The sequence below is a fragment of the Musca domestica genome, unplaced genomic scaffold, assembly GCF_030504385.1.
Source record: "Musca domestica strain aabys unplaced genomic scaffold, Musca_domestica.polishedcontigs.V.1.1 2, whole genome shotgun sequence".
Classification (NCBI taxonomy): domain Eukaryota; kingdom Metazoa; phylum Arthropoda; class Insecta; order Diptera; family Muscidae; genus Musca; species Musca domestica.
In genome coordinates this window covers 45,286,168-45,304,886 of record NW_026712249.1, presented here as the reverse complement: position 1 = coordinate 45,304,886, position 18,719 = coordinate 45,286,168, and positions in this window count along the sequence as shown.

Below are 18,719 nucleotides of genomic sequence, written 5' to 3'. Positions count from 1 at the left end.
GAGAATTTTCCAGAAAGAAGGTTATTCGTGATGTTATTCAAGCTTGATAGTGTGGAAAACCACAAGTGGCTATCGTTAGAGCACTCCAGCATTTAAATGTGAATAAATCTTTTGTGTCTCGTACCATCGATCGTTACCGTGATACTGGTAGCGTAGTCCAACGTCAAGGAAGTGGATGGAAGAAAACAGCAACATCAGCAGAAATCGTTCGAAAAGTAAAAAAGCGACTTGATCGAAACCCGCTTCGCAGTGGCCGAAAAAATGGCTCGTGAGCTGAACATATCGCAATATTCCATTCGACAAATATTGAAAAATGAGCTCGGGGTAAAGCCATTGAAATTGCAAAAAGTGCAAGAACTTACACCGCAACAGAAAGAAAATAGACTCAAGAGCTAAAGAGTTGCTTCACTTGGCCGAAAGTGGTGAACTGCCGAATTTGGTTTTTTCCGATGAGTAAACATTCGTTGTCCAGCAGTTTGTAAACAAATAAAATGATCGTGTTTACTTGCCAAAGAGGTCAGCTGAAAATTTGCACCTTCGGTTGGCCACCAGAACTCAAGCGCCGGCCAAGGTGATAGTGTGGGCCGTCATTACAGCCGATGGTATCACTCCGCTCGTATTAATGCTCGACCGTGGCATCAGAATAAACGCCTAATGTTATCGCGAAAATATTCTGGAGGGTGTACTCAAGCCTCGGGTACGCAAGGATTTTGGTCGCAGACCTTGGACATTGCAACAGGACTCAGCACCATCGCATTCATCTGCGCCACCCAAGAATGGTTGCAAAATGAGGTTCCTCTCTTCATTTTTAGCGCACAATGGCCACCAAATCTACGGATACCTATCCGTTGCACTATTGTGTCTGGAGAATTTTGGAAAGCATGGTTGGCACTAAAAAATACCAAAGTGTCGATTACCTCAAACAAGCGTTTCGCCGGGAATGAGCCAAAATACCGCAGAGCAACATTCAGGCAGCGTGTGACGGTTTCATTTGTCGTTTGAAGGCCATAATTCGCGCCAAAGGTGACCAATTCGAACAAATCTAAACTTATTCTAAAATTTGATGCTATTTCCGACATTTTTGCGTTTGTTCAATAAAATTAATAAAAAAAAAAAATGTAAAAATTATGTCGTTTGACCGATTTCGGGTTAATTTTGGTGCACAATCGCCAATATCTGTTGTGACCTGCAGTTTGGCACATTCGATCGAATTCAGTCTAGAAGCAAGTACATCAAATTTGGAGAAAATTGGTTTAGATATAGCTATAGCTGCCATATATATGTTTCATCCGATTCGGTGTTAAAGTCCCTCACATGCGTAATATGTACTCCACAAAAATGATATTTGATACCGGGCATCAGATACTGTTCGAAAATGTCTCTACCAAATTTTATGAAGATCGGACCAGATTTGAATATAGCTCCCATATACATCTTTATCCGATTTCAGATTTTTTGTGCACCAAACATGTAATATTAGTCCAAATGTGATGAAATATGGCACATACGACCAAATTAAGTCTAGAAGCAAGTACATCAATTTCGGTTCAGATATAGCTATAGCTGCCATATATATGTTTCATCCGATACGGTGTTAAAGTCCTTCACATGCCTAATATGCACTCCACAACAATGATACTTAATATTTGACACCGGGCATCAGATACTGCTCGAAAATACTTCTTCCAAATTTTATCAAGATCGGCTCAGATTTGAATATAGCTTATATATCTTTATTCGATTTCAAAGTTTTTGTGCACCAAATGGCTAATATAAGCCCAAATGTACTGAAATTTTGGCACATCCGACCGAATATAGCTCCCATTTATATGTTTCATTCGATTTCGGTTTAAAGTCCTTCACACTCGTAATATGCACTCCACAACAATGATATTTGATACCGGGTATCAGATACTGCTCGAAAATACATATGCCAAATTATATCAAGATCGGTTCAGATTTTTATATAGCTTCGATATGCATCTTCATCCGATTTTACCCAAATTTTTGCCCAAATTGAATAGATTTTTTCATATTCTATCGAATTTTACTATTTGGTGAAACTCAGTCCGGTACATATAATCCTTATCGAATTCAAGTCATGCACTATAGAGCACCGTTATTTGGATCACAGTTGGTATGATCTACTTCACATAAATTCCCAATTGTTACGGGAACTCTACTAAATACACATTTTGGTGTAGGGTATCATATAGTCGGTCCCGCCCGACTTTTGATCTTTCCTTCCTGTGGTGGTATTCTCTAAGTCATTATTTGAGTTACCGACAAAAATCGGTAACTTTAAAATCAAAATTTTTGATATAAAAAGAAGTTAAAGTTCTACTACTTTGAAAGTACGACTACTTTGATTTCGTCGCTAGCTTACCGAAAAATTTCGTTAATTACCGAAGTTATATACATTTTAAGTTCACCGACTTTGGTCGGTAACTCAAAAAATGAGTTAGAAAATTCCACTACTGGTCTTGAATTACATTTGTTTGATTTTTTGAACTGAAATTTAACATAAGGGGTTTAAAAATATTTTTATTCAGGGTATTGAAAGTCAAAGTTCTGTTCTGTTATTCGTCTACATATTTAAGTCTTTTGTGGCCTTGCCATCCACAAATCAATCATTTTTTCGAGTTAACAAATCTTTACCCGATCATTATCATGTGAAATCCGGTTATCATACTCAATTTACAATGCAAACTATGTTAATTTTTTACGAACAATTAAAATCTCAAACAATTGTAAAATATTGTAAATAGCGCGGATGTAACGTTTGATATTGAACAAATAAAAGAAACCCTCCATCCTCGAAGCCCCATCCCTGACATTTACATTCATCAAAGCGATTGACATTGGCGATAAGAAAACCACCAATAGACCTAATCATAAATATCTTTTATGGTGATTTCTATGGCGTTGATGATTGATATCTGGATGGTGGAATCCATATTTTTTTGCACACTCATCATTGTTGAGGGAGGAAGTTGCAATGATTTATGGTCAGCGTTTATGCATATTCATTTATTTGCTCAGTCACTCACTCACTCGCTCGCTGGCTGGCTCACATAATCCCTCATTTATTATTGTTTGTTCACAATAAATTAAAATGTGAAAATTATTGTTCAAATACGAAGAAATAGAGGAAGACGAATAAGTAATTGAAGAAATATTACGAAAAAAAAAACTACAATAGTTGAGATTTCATATTATCTCTGAAATAAATATGACTGACTGTTTGGCTGACTGATTTATAAATACGACTAAAAATAAAACCATTTAATATTCATAGTTATTGGATTACATCGATCATTTAAGTGGGTGTCACCGTCCAAATTTAAATATTAACCCGTTTGCTAGTCACTCAGCCAGCCAGTCAGTTGGTTAGTAGAATGTTTTTGCTTTTTTTCTTCTCGAGAGAATCTTCTAAAATCCCCCAACAATAGATCTGAATCATTAGAATGGTGTTGACATATTTTGATTTATTTTTCACAGAAGAAGAAATTCCAAAATATTTCTCAAACAATAGGTGAAAAATATCTATTGTGGGGAAGTTTTGTTAGTGTTTTTTCGAATCTCTTTCTCATCTCTCAACAATAAAATGAGAAACCTAATCACTGTCGTGGCATGCGATGTTTAGCGAACGACGATATTTAAACGGTTGTTGTTTTGTTATTTCTGCTGCTGAATTTGCATAGCTTCCATAGCTTGCCATCGTTAGATGATTAATAATTAAGATGATAAAAAATGATTTGTAGCTGTCGAAAAGACTTCGAATTTATTTCCTTGGAATACATGCGATTGTTGATTTAATAGTTTTCAATGATTCTTTTTGTATCTTTTGATAATTTTGACTCACGTGAATGTGAACAGATTGTGAAATGATATTTTCGCTAATAATAATTATTTATTTTTATTGTCGACTCATTTTCATTAAATTGCCGGGTGGAGTCTTTGGGGTGTTTGTTTCGTGAGTTCAATCACTTTTGTTTTTTTGACCTTTTAGGGATTGAAGACCGAACACCGGCCACTTACAAGTAGAATCCAACTTCTAGATCTTCAATAGACGAAAAGTAAAGCCTTAAACAGAGTTATAGCCATTTCAAAAGAGTAATAAATAATTTAAAAAAATGATCATCAAACATTCTTAAATCATTGAAAAGCCTATATTAAGGGATTCATTTTAAACAAGTAAAACAGTATCTACGTTCGCCTGGGCAAAACTTTTTATACCCTCCACTATTTTGAAGGATCTTGATTTTTTTTTAAAAATTCCATCGAAAAATATCGCTCAAAGGAAAACGTTTATATGAGGGCTTTACGAAGACGTGAACCTTCATAAGAAAGTTTTTGTCGTAGGCTGTAGTACCCATTACGAGCTTTAAATACGAAATTTGAAACAATTTTGGTAAATCATCAACATAATGAATATCGGGAGGTATCGTTTTTGGGGGCTATACGATATCGTAGACCTATATATATGCAATTCTCTTTCAGGGGGAAAAGTACTGACAAAAAAATTCTATCAAAAATGTGGTTATAATCATCAAGGTGCCGTTATATGGGGGCTATACGATCACATGTACCGAGATGGCCTATCTTCGAAATTTGACCTGCCTGCAAACAAAAGACTGATCTAGGGTTCCTATTACAACAGACGGAATTTTACGCTGATCAAAAATATATATACTCAAGAATATATATCTATGGTGGAGGGTATAAAAATAATAATAATAAATATAATGTGGCAAAAAATACCACAATTCCATATACTCAGAGTTATTCCAGCAGTCTTCTGTCACAGAAGACATAACCCCTTACAAACTCTACATACAGGATATTAAAAGATTCCGCTGAAAAAAGTGGCTAAAAATCATCAGATTACCGAATATCGGGAGGTATAGAAACATGCGGAGCTGTAGGAAAACGTAAACTTATATAGGCAACTAGCAAGTGCCCGCTTTTTCGTAAGCGAAAAGTTCTCTCTAAAATTGTAGATTCGATCCAACAATTCAATCTTTTAGCACTCAAAATGCACACTTCAGTTCAATTTGACATTTTTTTATAATTGGAAAATTGTTACCATTTACAACAACAAACTCTTCAAAATAGTTAATTTTGAAGTTTACAGGGGTAAACCATTGCACATTGAACCCACATCCAATTTTTCTTTTTATAATAAAAATTTGACGCCAACATATAGAACGAACAGTGATCTGAATATCAAATTTCAGGATTCAAGCTCTAAACCTTCACTCAATGGTAAATTTAGTAACATTTAGTACTTTTTGAACAACTATTGGACGCGTTTGCAAAACCACCTCCATATCCCAATCCCAGATACCAACAGAGATCTAAAAATCGAATTTCGGGATTCCACTCTATCCCTTCACTCAATACCAAATTTAGTACCACTTAAATTTCTCAAATTTAGTGCCATTTAGTACAGTTATAGTAGGCACATCCGACACCAGCTCCTTTTTCAACAACAGACACCAAGTGTGACTTGCATATTAATTTTGAGGATTTCAGATCTATCAAATGCCAAATTTGGCACTACTTTTCGTACAAATATAGGACGTATTTCCAAATCGCCGCCATATCTCAAACATAGATACCATCCAAATATTAAATTTCAAATTTAACATAAATATCAAATTTCAGATTTTTTTCGATCTCGTCACCCAATATCAAATTTAGTATTTATGGTACAATTATAGTACACATTTCCAAAACTACATCCATATCTCAATTTCAGATACCAATAGAGTCCTAAGTTTCAAATTTTGTGGATTCCAGCTCTATATTTTCACCCAATGCCCAATTCAGTACTATTTTGTACTTATAGTACAATTATGAGACGCATTTCCAAAACCATATCCATATCTCAATGTCAAATACCAACAGAGTTCTCAGTGCCATCTAAATAACATAAAATTTCAGAATATAATCTCCATCCCAATACGAAATATATTACCATTCAGTACTTTTCGTACAATTGTAGTACAAATTTCCGAAACCTCCTTCATATGTCCAGGCTACACATGAAAAGCAACACCAGTACCAAATTTCAGATTTCAAGCGGACAATACTAGAACGTGCCAAACATAATACTATTAGTACTTTTCGTGCACTTGTGGTACACATTTCCAAAATCACTTCTATATCAAAAACCTACCACCAACAGGGACTCCAATATAATATTTCATCCTTTCACCCGTACTACACGTTTCCGAAATTTGAAATATGAATTAAAGTTACTATTCAACCTTGATTTTCATACCAAATTGTAAGTTTTTAGCTCTATCCTTTCGCCTAATACCAAATGGTACTGTTTGAGAAGTTAAGTACCATTCTAGAACTTTTCGTAAACTTAATGTTGGATTTTCTAAAAACCCTGTAAAACATCTATCATGCACTCCATCAGTGACTCTTATTCCAATTTTAAGAATTCTAGCTCATTCCGTTTGTCCAATACAAAGTAATATTTTTTTACTGTATTTTAGTACCCTTTTAGTATGACTTTCCTAAAACCCTTATCACACACCTATGCAGCAAGACTGACCCTCGTGAGAAATGTCAAGATTCTAGTTTCAACCGTATAGTCTGGACGTTGATTCTCCGTCAGTCAGTCAGTTATTTCACTTCTCTTTTGGATACTACCTCCTGCCACAGGAGGTAGTACCCAGTACGAACACTAAGTACCAAAATTTAAGCAATTCTGGCAGAAAATGACACTTAAATCATAAGAATACCGAATTCCAGGAGGTACCGTTACATGGGTGCTATACAAAACACCCGAACCTATATAGACAATTTTTGCCATTGGAGGTTGAACCTGTTAAAAATTTTAAGGTCCAAAAATCGCCAAGATACAGTAAGTAGAAATGCACTAGGCCGAATTTCTAATAATCTCCACCAATTTGCAAGGAACTGAATATTACCGCTAATAGCACGAAAATACGGAAAATGGAAGGAACCATTATAAGTGAGGTATACGAAGACGTGCACTTACGTAGACAATTTTCTGTTATAGGTTACGAACTTTGAATATGAAATGTGGAACAATTCCGCTAAAATCATGAAAATATCGAATATCGGAAGACGAAGACGTGAACCTTTCTACACAATTTGTTATCATAGGCTGTAGTACCCCTTATGAACTTTAAATACGAAATTTTAAACAATTCCGATCTAAAATGTCTCTAATACCATACAAATTCAGATTCAGATTCAAGAGGAATTGTTTTATCTCATTCACAGAGACAATTCGATGGAACATTATTTTCATATACTACAATCTTCTAGGCATTTCGATGTCTTAGCGCCGAGTAAGACCTGAGCCTAAAATTAACTTTATTTCCGGCCAAATCCGGACACAGGAAATTCAGGTCGCCAACCCGCCTCTCAATAATTCACCAACATATTTGGCCATTTTTGTTTTTCACACTTTCTCACCAAAAACACAGAATTAACAAATTGCTTGGCAGACACATTATTCAGATACGTTATACTCACGCGATGATGTGGTTAACATATGACGATGTTGAATGGACCACACAAATATTATAAATTTTGAGTGACGTTAATGATGACAATAGCGGCCAATGATTATGGTGATTTGAGTCAATAATTATGTGTTTATACTACGGCATTGCCGGTTCATTCTGCTACCATCCATGCCACCCAATAAATTATTAGTTATGTTGTGTATATTATTAAACATACCCAACTTCTGCTTTAAATGAGCATAATCAATTAATTTGTAGTAATTATTAATCAAGCCGCCAGAGAGGCTAATATACATGATTGGCTACGTACAGTGGTTCAGAATGGGTACTACAACCTATGACGGAAAATTGTCTATACAGGTCCATATCTTAGTATAGCCCCCATACAACGGAACCTCCCTTTATTCAGTTTTTTGTTGACATTAGAGACATTTTGCACAGGAATTGCTTCGAATTTCGTATTTGAAGTTCGGAATCGATGCTACAGCCTATGACAGAAAATTACTTATCCAGCACCACGTCTTCGTATAGTCACCATAAAAAGATTTTTATTTGAGCGTTATTTTTCGACGGTTTTGTTTTGAAATGTTTTCAAGTTTTTTTGTTGTCAGTTTTTTCCCAAATTTTCATTTGAAAAAAGCAACAAATTGTCCGGTCCCCGATCTGCCTTAATGCAAAAGTAATAATCCATTTTATCCGCAAAATATTAATCATTTCCAAAAATTATAGACTATATCCTGAGGAAATATTGTGGTCCTGGAATCAACATTTGATCTGTCCCGATCTATCCCGATCCATTCAATTTAAAGTCGCACAATCGATTATGAATGGTCCATTACTCGGTTTTTGCCAAAGTCCATAGTCGACTACGGCTTTTAGAACTTTGTGTACCAAAAGTCATTTAATTGACAGTGGACTTACCTTCCCATATTGTAGGCGACCCGAACTGCTAAACCCAAACCTGAACATACCTTTAGTGAGCTGCCGAACCTGAACGAGCCCCGATCCGTTTCAGAAAGCCCGGACATCGGTTGCCGAACATACCTTCTGCCGAGACCAAACTAATCCTGATAGAAGGCCTCGACAGCCGCTCCTGAAAATGCCTACCATGATTTTCCGAGCCCATTAGATTATCTCTGGACATCAAGATCTCGAAGATCGTCAAGTATCGTCTTCGAAGACTTGGACATCAACATCCGTGAACCCTGATTATGTAGCACCTTTAAATCATTAACATATATAACGCCGACGTCACTCCGAACCTAAACATTGTAATTTCTGATTATTCAGAGTTTACTTTGGATTTATCATCAACATACCGAACGCCTTCGTTCCTGCTATCACAAGCATCGAAATTCCTGATTAAATTCAACCCATCGACAACAGACGACCATAAGTTCCCGATTACCTTCAAATCATCACCATCCCGAACTCAAACATGGTAATAAATGATCTTCCTTGTCAACATCCGACGGTCATCCACGAGTACCCGAACTCTTTCGAATCGTCGGCTAAACACACTTCACTTCAACCATAAATTCCCGATTACCTTCAAATCGTCATCAGCCCGAACGCTAACATCACCCGAACTCAAACATGGTAATAAATGATCTTTCTTGCCAACATCCGACGGTCTCCCACGACTACCCGATCTCTTTCGAATCGTCGGGTAAAAACACTTCACATCAACCACCCGACTGTCAATCGTGAATAACCCGACAACGCTACATCATATTTCCCGATTTTTCACGAGTCGTTCACCCTCTTGCCTACGAGACATTGTAAACGTCGAATTACCGATCATCAATTAAACAACTTTACTCAGAATTGCCGAGCACCTCCGAAGTCCATCACCATCACCATCCCTTATTCCAGATTCATATTATCGTATTTCAATCAATAAAACGTCTGATTTACACCAACAGGAAAGGGATAAATCAAATTTTCTGATTTCTTAGGTTTAGAGGGTCCTTTTTGAAGGTCCTGGGTACAGCTGAGCTTACCTTAGCCGGTGAGGAAACCACTTACCTTAAAGTCATTGTCTGTCTTCTAATGGACAAGATTTCTTCTATGACGTTGGCATTTAATAGCCCTAGGCATCACAAAGACATTTACCCTTGCACATTATTTCCAGCTAAATTGAGTGAAAATATGTTCAGCACATATTGCATTAAACATTCACACACACACATATAGATATATTAACATATTAATTTAACATAATAATAATACATTTGGAACATTTAATTGGTATAATTCGTATTGTTAACATGTCTCTACGTGATCAAGCAATTTAATTGTCCAAATCCAAAAAGTTGATTAGAGGCACTAGCAGCAAAAAACATCAAACGTATAGCAGCATAGAATAGCATAGCAGCAGTAATAAAACAGATAATTAGAAACAATAATAATTTTTCTTTGGCTCATTAGCTAACAAGCTTGCAACCGTAAGCAACTTGCATTCGACCACTTTGAAATGCAATGACTTCAATGCAAGCATAATTTTGAGGGAAATAACAGCAACAACAAAAAGAAATGAAATGCCAAAACAAATTATATTCAATGTACTTTAGTTGTTGTTGTTGCTTTGGTATAATTACAGTTTGCCCAATATTGTAGAACATTTCAAATGAGCGTCGAATAAAAAAAACAAAATGTATTTTCGCCGTTTGTGGCTATGAATGAATTGGTGGATGAAGGAAGGACTGACGGACTGACTGACTAGCTTAGCTTGGCTGAATGAATACCTGGTCAAACATTCACCAAAAATACCGCAAACAAACGTGGGAAATGCTAAATTAAATATGGAAATAACTGCTACGAAAAACGAGAAATTCAAATTAGAGAAATGAATAAATATAATGTATAAATGTATAACTCTAATCGTAATTTCAGTTAGAGCAGAGATGGGCAAGTTTTGGAGCTGGATTAAGGAACTTTTATTGAGACAAGAGATGTTAGATCCTTTTGATCTAAGATCGAATAACGGTTGCTACATAAATGGTTGGAGTTAGAATTTTGAAATTTTGAACTAGGGTCCGTCTTGGTAGGTAGGCGTGTTATAAGTCTTAATTTCTGGAACAAAAGTGTACGGAAAGTACTTAAATGTACGTAAAATTTAATAGTTTTTATTTGACAAATAGAAAGAGGTAGAATTCTGAAATTTGGAATAAGATTCATTGATGGAGTGCAGAATATATGTACCAAAGGGTTACGAAAATTCAAAAATTATACTTAACTTTTAAAATTGTACCATTTTGTACTAAGTGAACGAATAGAGCTTAAAACTGGAATTTTGTATGAGACTCACGGTTGGAAAGTATGTTTGATATATGAAGGTGGTTTTTGAAATATGCACTAAGTGAACTGTACTAAATGGTACTAAATTTGGAACAGTTTGGTTTAGTGTGAACGGATGAAGTTGAAATTTGGAAATTTTGTATTGGGGTCCCTACTAGCGGTAGGTTTGTGGTAAAGAGTTTGTTTAGAATTAAAATATTTGTAGCTTGACATATGGAGGTGGTTTTTGTTTGGTATAAAAATACTAAATATTACTTAATTTCGTATTGGGTGAAGGAATAGAACTGTAATCCGGAAATTCGATATTTAAATTACCAGAAAGTGGATATTTGGAGGTGGTTTGGATATGCGAACTATGTTTCTACAAAAAGTGCTAAGTGGTACTAAATTTTGTATTGGGTGAAGGGATAGGACTGGAATCCTCAAATTTGATATTTAGGTCTCTGTTGGTATCTGGAATTGAGAAATGGAGGTGGTTTTGGAAATGTGTACCATAATTGTACGATAAGCTCTAAATAGTACAAAATTTATATTGGTCGAAGGGATAGGGCTGATATCCTGAAATTTGATATGGATGTCAATGTTGGTGTCTGTGGTCAAGATGTGTGATGGATTTAGAAATGTGCACTATGGAATCCTAAAAAGGTTGATATATGGAGCTAAATTGGGATATAACATTTAGGGCAATCTATAAGTTTTTCATTAAAAAAATCGTCAAACTAAACAAATTGTGAATTTTGAGTACCAAAAAGGCCTAACACGAACTGTTGAAATGAATCTAAAATTTAAGGGTGGATCAGCTTTTAGCTCTATCTTAACAAGCATCAAACCTATGCTTAACAATCAGGTATATAAGGTATTTTAATTTGTATTTGTAAAAAAATTACCTATTGCCTTCAACTTATTTGTCATGCAGAAGGTAGTTTGTTTATAAGTTACTTATAGGGTTAGCTCCCAATGCTCTTGCTGGGAAGTATGTGTGAGCAACCAAGGGAAATATTGTAGTTGTATTTAGGTGTGAAACCAATTAAAAAAATTCAGGGGGAATAACAAATGCCCTTTCCGAAATTCTATGATGAATCATATCTTATTTTAGACAATAACTATATTCATAAAAATTTTATTAATTTTAACTGATGTTTCACCTTCTTATCTTTTAGCTTCAACTACAGTGTCATAAGGTAAGTTCTTAAATTAAATTTATTCGTAATACATCTATTTTTATATTTATTTCATATAATACTGTCAATAGGTTTAGGGTTTTTACACAGTATTTGGGGAAATCTAGCAACTAACATCTTCCTCTTAAAACTAAACCAGGACATTGTACTTTTTTACGCCCAAGTCCGTACTAACTCTGGATGGCTTTACTGAAACATTGCTGTCTTTTAAAATATTTGAGCTCTTTTCTCCTTGACTTCAGCACGTCGTTTGGAGAACTGCAACGTTGACGTTAATCTGTTCGTTTTGGATTCCAGCTTGCTCCGCGGATAGCTAACTGGAATATTTTTTAATTATGTCGTTGACTCCCCAGTAAATGTGATGGGCGTTCGTATCACAACCTAATTCGATGTTGACACTATCCAGATCCAGGGTATGGTGGTTTCAGGTATTACTTGGTTATTAAGAATCAGGCTTATCGGTGAACCCTCCTGTTTCCAATACACTTATTAGAATTGGTCAAGTCTCCAAATCGTTTTTAAAGAATCTCTACAGCTCGACTCTGACAATTGGGCTATAAACTGCCTTACCTTCTTTCTTACCTTCAGATCGTCAGTAAAATGTCCCTTCCAGCTCGCCAATACTCCCTTTTAGATTCCACATCGTCTATAAAAAGAGTTTTTCTATATATTCCCCTTTTCAGCTGGCCTATTAAAACTCCCTTTTAGTTCGTTTGTAAAGACTTCCCAGCTCGTCTACAATGACTCTTTTTTCGACTCGTCTATAAAGATCAACAAAAAAGGCTCAACCATATAGACTTCCTTCCTGCTTGTGAATAAAGACTCTCTTAAGAAGGTCTATAAATTATACCTCCGCCCCCTACCTAAAACTCCCTTCACCTCGTCTATAAAGACTCCATTCATCACGTATATACAGATTTTCATTCACATCGAGTATAAAGACTTCTTCCAGCTTGTCTATAATGACTACTTTCCACCTCACCAATAAAGCCTAACTTCCAACTCGACTATGAAGTTTCCTCTGGTTGTGTATAAAGAATCCTTTCCATCTCATATGTAAAGAATATTTCAGCTCGTGCCTAAAAACTCCTCTCGAACTCGCCTGTACGAACTGCATTGAGCTAAAACTCTCTTCTAAGTTAATTTAAAAATACTCCCTTTTAAGATCATCTCTTTTCTTAGTCGTTCATAAAGACTCTCCTTAGCTTGTCTATAAGATCCATTTCTTAGCTCGTCTATAGAGAATCCATCCTTAGTTTATCTACAAAGACTCCCCATAAGATTGCCATAAAAATGGAAACAAATTGGAAAAAGTAGAAAGCTTTTATTTAGAGTCCATTTTTATCAAATAAAAAGACTCCAACTCCATTGCCCGACTCCTACTCATAGGTTTAAGTTCCAACATCTCAACCCAGATTTGTTTAAAAAAGCAGTTAAGTTGGGTCGGACCAAACTTTTTATACCCTCTACTATTTGGAAAGTATCTCATGTAAAAGTATATCTGTTGATGCCGATATTCCATTATTCCGGGGTATGATTCTCTTCCGCCATTAGGAATATACAAATCAAATTTCAAAAAATACTATAAACAAGTAAAGAACGTCTTAAAGTCGGGTGGGCGGACTTTATGATATCTTTCTTTGCATTGCATATTTAGCTTCACATAAAAAATAAAAGTTTTTATGGGGAATTTTTGAGAATTAAATCATACTAAATGCGATTATAGTTATAATTTAATGTCCATAAGAACAAATATATGAGAGGAATATCCTCCCCTGATTCGATTTCTACTAAATATGCCGAGGCATTAGTGCCTTTACAATTCGGGATTGTATTAACAATTTGGTACATAGTTAACTTCAAATCGGATAAAGATATATGTGGGAGCTATACCCAAATTTTAACCGATCTCGATAAAATTCAATTTGATCGTTAGTGCCAAATTCGATCCTATTGGGGGCTAATATTAAACGTTTGGTGCACAATAAAAGGCAAATCGGACAAAGATATATATGGGAGCTAAATCCAAATCTGAACCGATCTCGATGAAATTTAGCAAAGGTATTTATGAGTTGTATTTGGTATTTTTCCCCAAATATCGTTGTTGCAGAGTGCATATCTCGGCTGAGGAGGACAAAAATAACAAATCGGTTGAACAATATATATATGAGAGCTATAGCTATATCTTAACCGATTTCGATCAAATTTGGCATACTTATTTTCAGGCCTAATCTGATCGTATGTGCAGAATTCCATAATATTTGGGCTAATATTACACGTTTGGTGCACAATAAAAGGCAAATCGGACGAGGATATATATGGGAGCTGTATCTAAATTTTGACCGATTATCTCCAATTTCAATAGGATTTGTCCTTGGGTCAAACAAATGATTTGTGCAAAATTTCATCTGGATTGGGCAATAAATGCGAACTGTAATTTGTTTACAAAAATACATGGACAGACGGACGGACATGCATAAATCGACTCAGAATGTGATTCTATGCAGATCATCAAAAGGAACTGTGGGTCTATCTCGTTTCTCGTTTGCCTGTTACAAACAAATGGTGTAGGGTATAAAAATAAAATCGTTAACATACTATAGGTATAATTATATGGGGGCTATAGGAAAACGTGGACCTACATGTACATATGTCTGTCAAACGAGGTTGAATTCGATATGATATCCTAATGCCGATTTTTAAATTATTCAGTTTAAAAATGTGGCTATCAGGAGGTACAATTATATGGGAGCTACACGAAAACATAGACCTCTATAGACCATGTTCTGCCACAGGAAATAGAATCCATTATGAAACAGTGACTTAAATCATCCAAATACAGAATATGAAAGGGGTCCCGTTTTCAGGAGGTACAATTATATGGGAGCTACACGAAAACATAGACCTCTATAGACCATGTTCTGCCACAGGAAATAAAATCCATTATGAAACAGTGGCTTAAATCATCCAAATACAGAGTATTAGCTACTACAGATAGACAGAGGGAGGTCGGACATGGCTACATCGATTTAGAATTTTAGGCAGATCAGGAATATATATGCAAACGTAATGACAAACTGAATATAGCCCCTCTACTGTATATGGTGGAGGGTATAACAATTATTCATATATCTGTTTTGCAATATGAGAGCGATGAAAACACAGGTCTAAAAGAAGATAAAAACTAAAGCAGTCCCTGCTTATTGTAGCTGAAAGAAGTAGCATAGCATTGTGATCCAAGTGCCCTGAGGAAATAAGTCAAATAATTGAAAATTGAAACTAGAAAAAAAATTGAAAAAAGAAAGTTACCTAAAATATCTAACTAAAGAGGATCTCACTAAGATTCGAATTCGAAATCGTAAAAATATGTATAGAGCATACCTCTATTAAATAACCAACTTATTTTATTATCTCTATGAATAGTTTCATTTCATAAAATTTCATTACTGCCCATCTCCGAATTAAATACAACATTTTCATATTCTATTCCAAACAATTAGGATGGTTTTCCGAAAAAAAAACCTAATACAAATGCACTTCTTTGGCACTACAACCCTTTCGGTTGTTTACAGTTTAAACTTTGTTGTTGCTGTTGCAATCTAAAATTTGTATAAAACGTGTTGCTTGCTCTTTTTATTTCATTTCTTTTCATCCTTTTCTATTATTATTAGCCTTTGTGTGCGGGGATACAGCCTTTGTTTCTTCGCATACACACACACTATGTTTCGAATATACTATATATGGATGGCTATACATACAAGCATATATTTGTTGTAGATATAAAATGAAATGTAACAAAACAAAGGCAAACGAACAGAAAAAAACACATCGGGGAAAACCTAATTAAATCCACTGCAAAACAGAAAAAAAAACGAGCTGCTACTGTTTCTAATTAAAAAGTTAAATTAGTGTGAAAATATGCAGTTGTTCTCGTTGGCTCAGTTCGTCGTCCATCGTGTTGTGTGGTGTTGCACTACAATCCAATCCAATCCATTGACTTGTTTAGTTTGTTGAGTTAGACTCAGTCACTTCATCAGTCAGTCGACCAGTTACCCAGCCAAGTTACTGGTTTGTGGAATAATTTCTACTCATTTTATTTTTTGGTAGTCAGCTATTGCCTTGAATATCCTAAGCTACTGGCTTCTGGGCTGTGGATTTGGCTGAACATTAGCAATTCCTTTATTCAAATTTTTAGCCAAGTTATGATGACGTTGTTTTCTATTATCCAATTGCCAATGTGCATGGGTTTGTATAGTTTTGAGCATACGATAAAAATGCATATATTTTTGTTGTTGTTTTTGCTGGAGTTAGTGTGGCAGTGTGGTGGCTTATAATAGACTGTTGCTGCTGTTGCTAATGATCATCGCCATCATAGTCCGAAGCCATCGTCACAGCCATTATTATTGTTATTATTTTGATGGGATTGCGTTTCGGCGTTTCTTTTTTCCCAATCTAGCGCATAAACCAACTTAGTTTGGTCTTAATATAATCATCAAATGTATGGGGAGTCGTTATGCATAGAAAATTACACTGGGGTGTAACATTTACACCAGGAGGATTTCTTGGGAGAAGAACAAACTGAGTTGGAATGTTAGAAATTAATTTGAAACAGGAAACTGCATTTATTCGCGGCAGTAATAAAATCAAATCCAAGAGCTGGAGTGATTTCAGATGAGGATCTCTAGAGACTACCTTTTGTTGGTCTATAGACTTCACCTTTAGCTGGTCTACAGAGACCACCTTTAGCTGGAGACCTTATTTAGCTGGTCTGTAGAAACCACTTTTAGCTGGTCTGTGGAGACCACCTCTAGCTGGTCTATAGAGACCACCTCTAGCTGGTCTATAGAGACCAACCTTTAGCTGGTCTATAGAAACCAACCTTTAGCTGGTCTATAGAGACCAACCTTTAGCTGGTCTATAGAGACCAACCTTTAGCTGGTCTATAGAGACCAACCTTTAGCTGGTCTATAGAGACCAACCTTTGGCTGGTATACTGTATACTGGTATACTGTCTGTATACTTTACCTTTGGCTGGTCTATAGAGATCAAACTTTCGCTGGTCTATAGAGACCAACCTGTAGCTGGTCTATAGAAACCAACCTGTAGCTGGTCTATAGAGACCAACGTTTAGCTAGTCTATAGAGACCAACGTTTAGCTGGTCTATAGAGACCAACCTTTAGCTGGTCTATAGAAACCAACCTGTAGCTGGTCTATAGAGACCACCTTCAGCTGGTCTATAGAGAGACCGTCCACCTTCAGCTGGTCTATAGAGAGACCGTCCACCTTCAGCTGGTCTATAGAGAGACCGTCCACCTTCAGCTGGTCTATAGATAGCATAAGGACGACGAATTATGGCCTTCAAACGGCCAATGAAGCCGTCACACGCTGCACGAATGTGCGCTGGAAATGAAGCGAGAAACCTCATTTTGTAACTATTCTTGGGTGGCGCGTGCTGAGGGCGATTGTGCTGAGTCCTGTTGGAATGTCTAAGGTCTGCGGCCAAATTGATTTCTTGCCCAAAGCTTTTATACACCCTTCAGAATATTTTCGCGATAATATTCGACATTTATTCTGATGCCACGATCGACTAATACGAGCGGAGAGCGGCCATCGAGCCAACCGATGGTTCACATTTTCAGCTGACCTCTTTGGCAGTAAACATGATCATTTTGTTTGTTTACAAACTGCTGGACAACGAATGTTTTCTCATCGGAGAAAACCAAATTCGGCAGGTCACCACTTTCGGCCAAGCGTAGCAACTCTTTAGCTCTTTTGAGTCTATTTTCTTTCTGTCGCGATGTAAGTTCCTACACTTTTTGGAATTTCAATTTACCCCGAGCTCATTTTTTAATATTTGCCGAATAGGATATTGCCATATGTTCAGCTCACGAGCCATTATTCGCCCACTGCGACGCAGGTTTCGATTAAATCGCTTCTTTACTTTGCGAACCATGTCTGCTAATGTTGCTGTTTTATTCCGTCCACTTCCTTGACGTCGAGCTACGCTACGGTAACGAGCGATGATACGAGACATAAAAGATTTATTCACATTGAAATGCTGGAGTGCTCTAACGATAGCCGCTAGTGCTTTTCCAGCCAAATAATCATACTATCACGCTTGAATTCCATCACGAATAATATTTTTCTGGAAAATTCTCACCAAAATGCTTTTGTACGCTTGTAAACAATATAATGAGCTTTCACTGGAATAATTTTGACTATCGGATGAGCGGCTTAGAAATGACAGCAGTCTGAAATTGGTTGCAGTTTTTTCATCTCACCCTGCAAATGTCGTTAAAACCTCTTTTATTAGGAATAGACTTTGAGTTCGGCTGCAGCCTACCCTAATCAGTGTTTTAAGCTCTACAGGGGTTAATAACAAAATTACCATTGGCTTTTCATACATTAGTGTTTAAGTATTAAATGTGATGCATACTTTGGGGCGTTTTCTTTATATTAACATGAAATAGTGGGAAAAAAAAAATCAATTAACAGGGTGACTCCTTTACACGATTTTAAATGTTTTAAACTGTTGTAAGATTGGATTTTAAAAATCTAATTTTATCTACCAAGTGTTAATTTAAATAAAATCGTTTTTAAAATTTTTCTAAATCGTGTCACCCCAATATTCCCACAACCCTTTGCCATACAATTGGCTTAAACGCTTGCCTACTGTTCTGCTAACTGTTGGTGTGAATGGTGTCTGATGCCAATCCCATA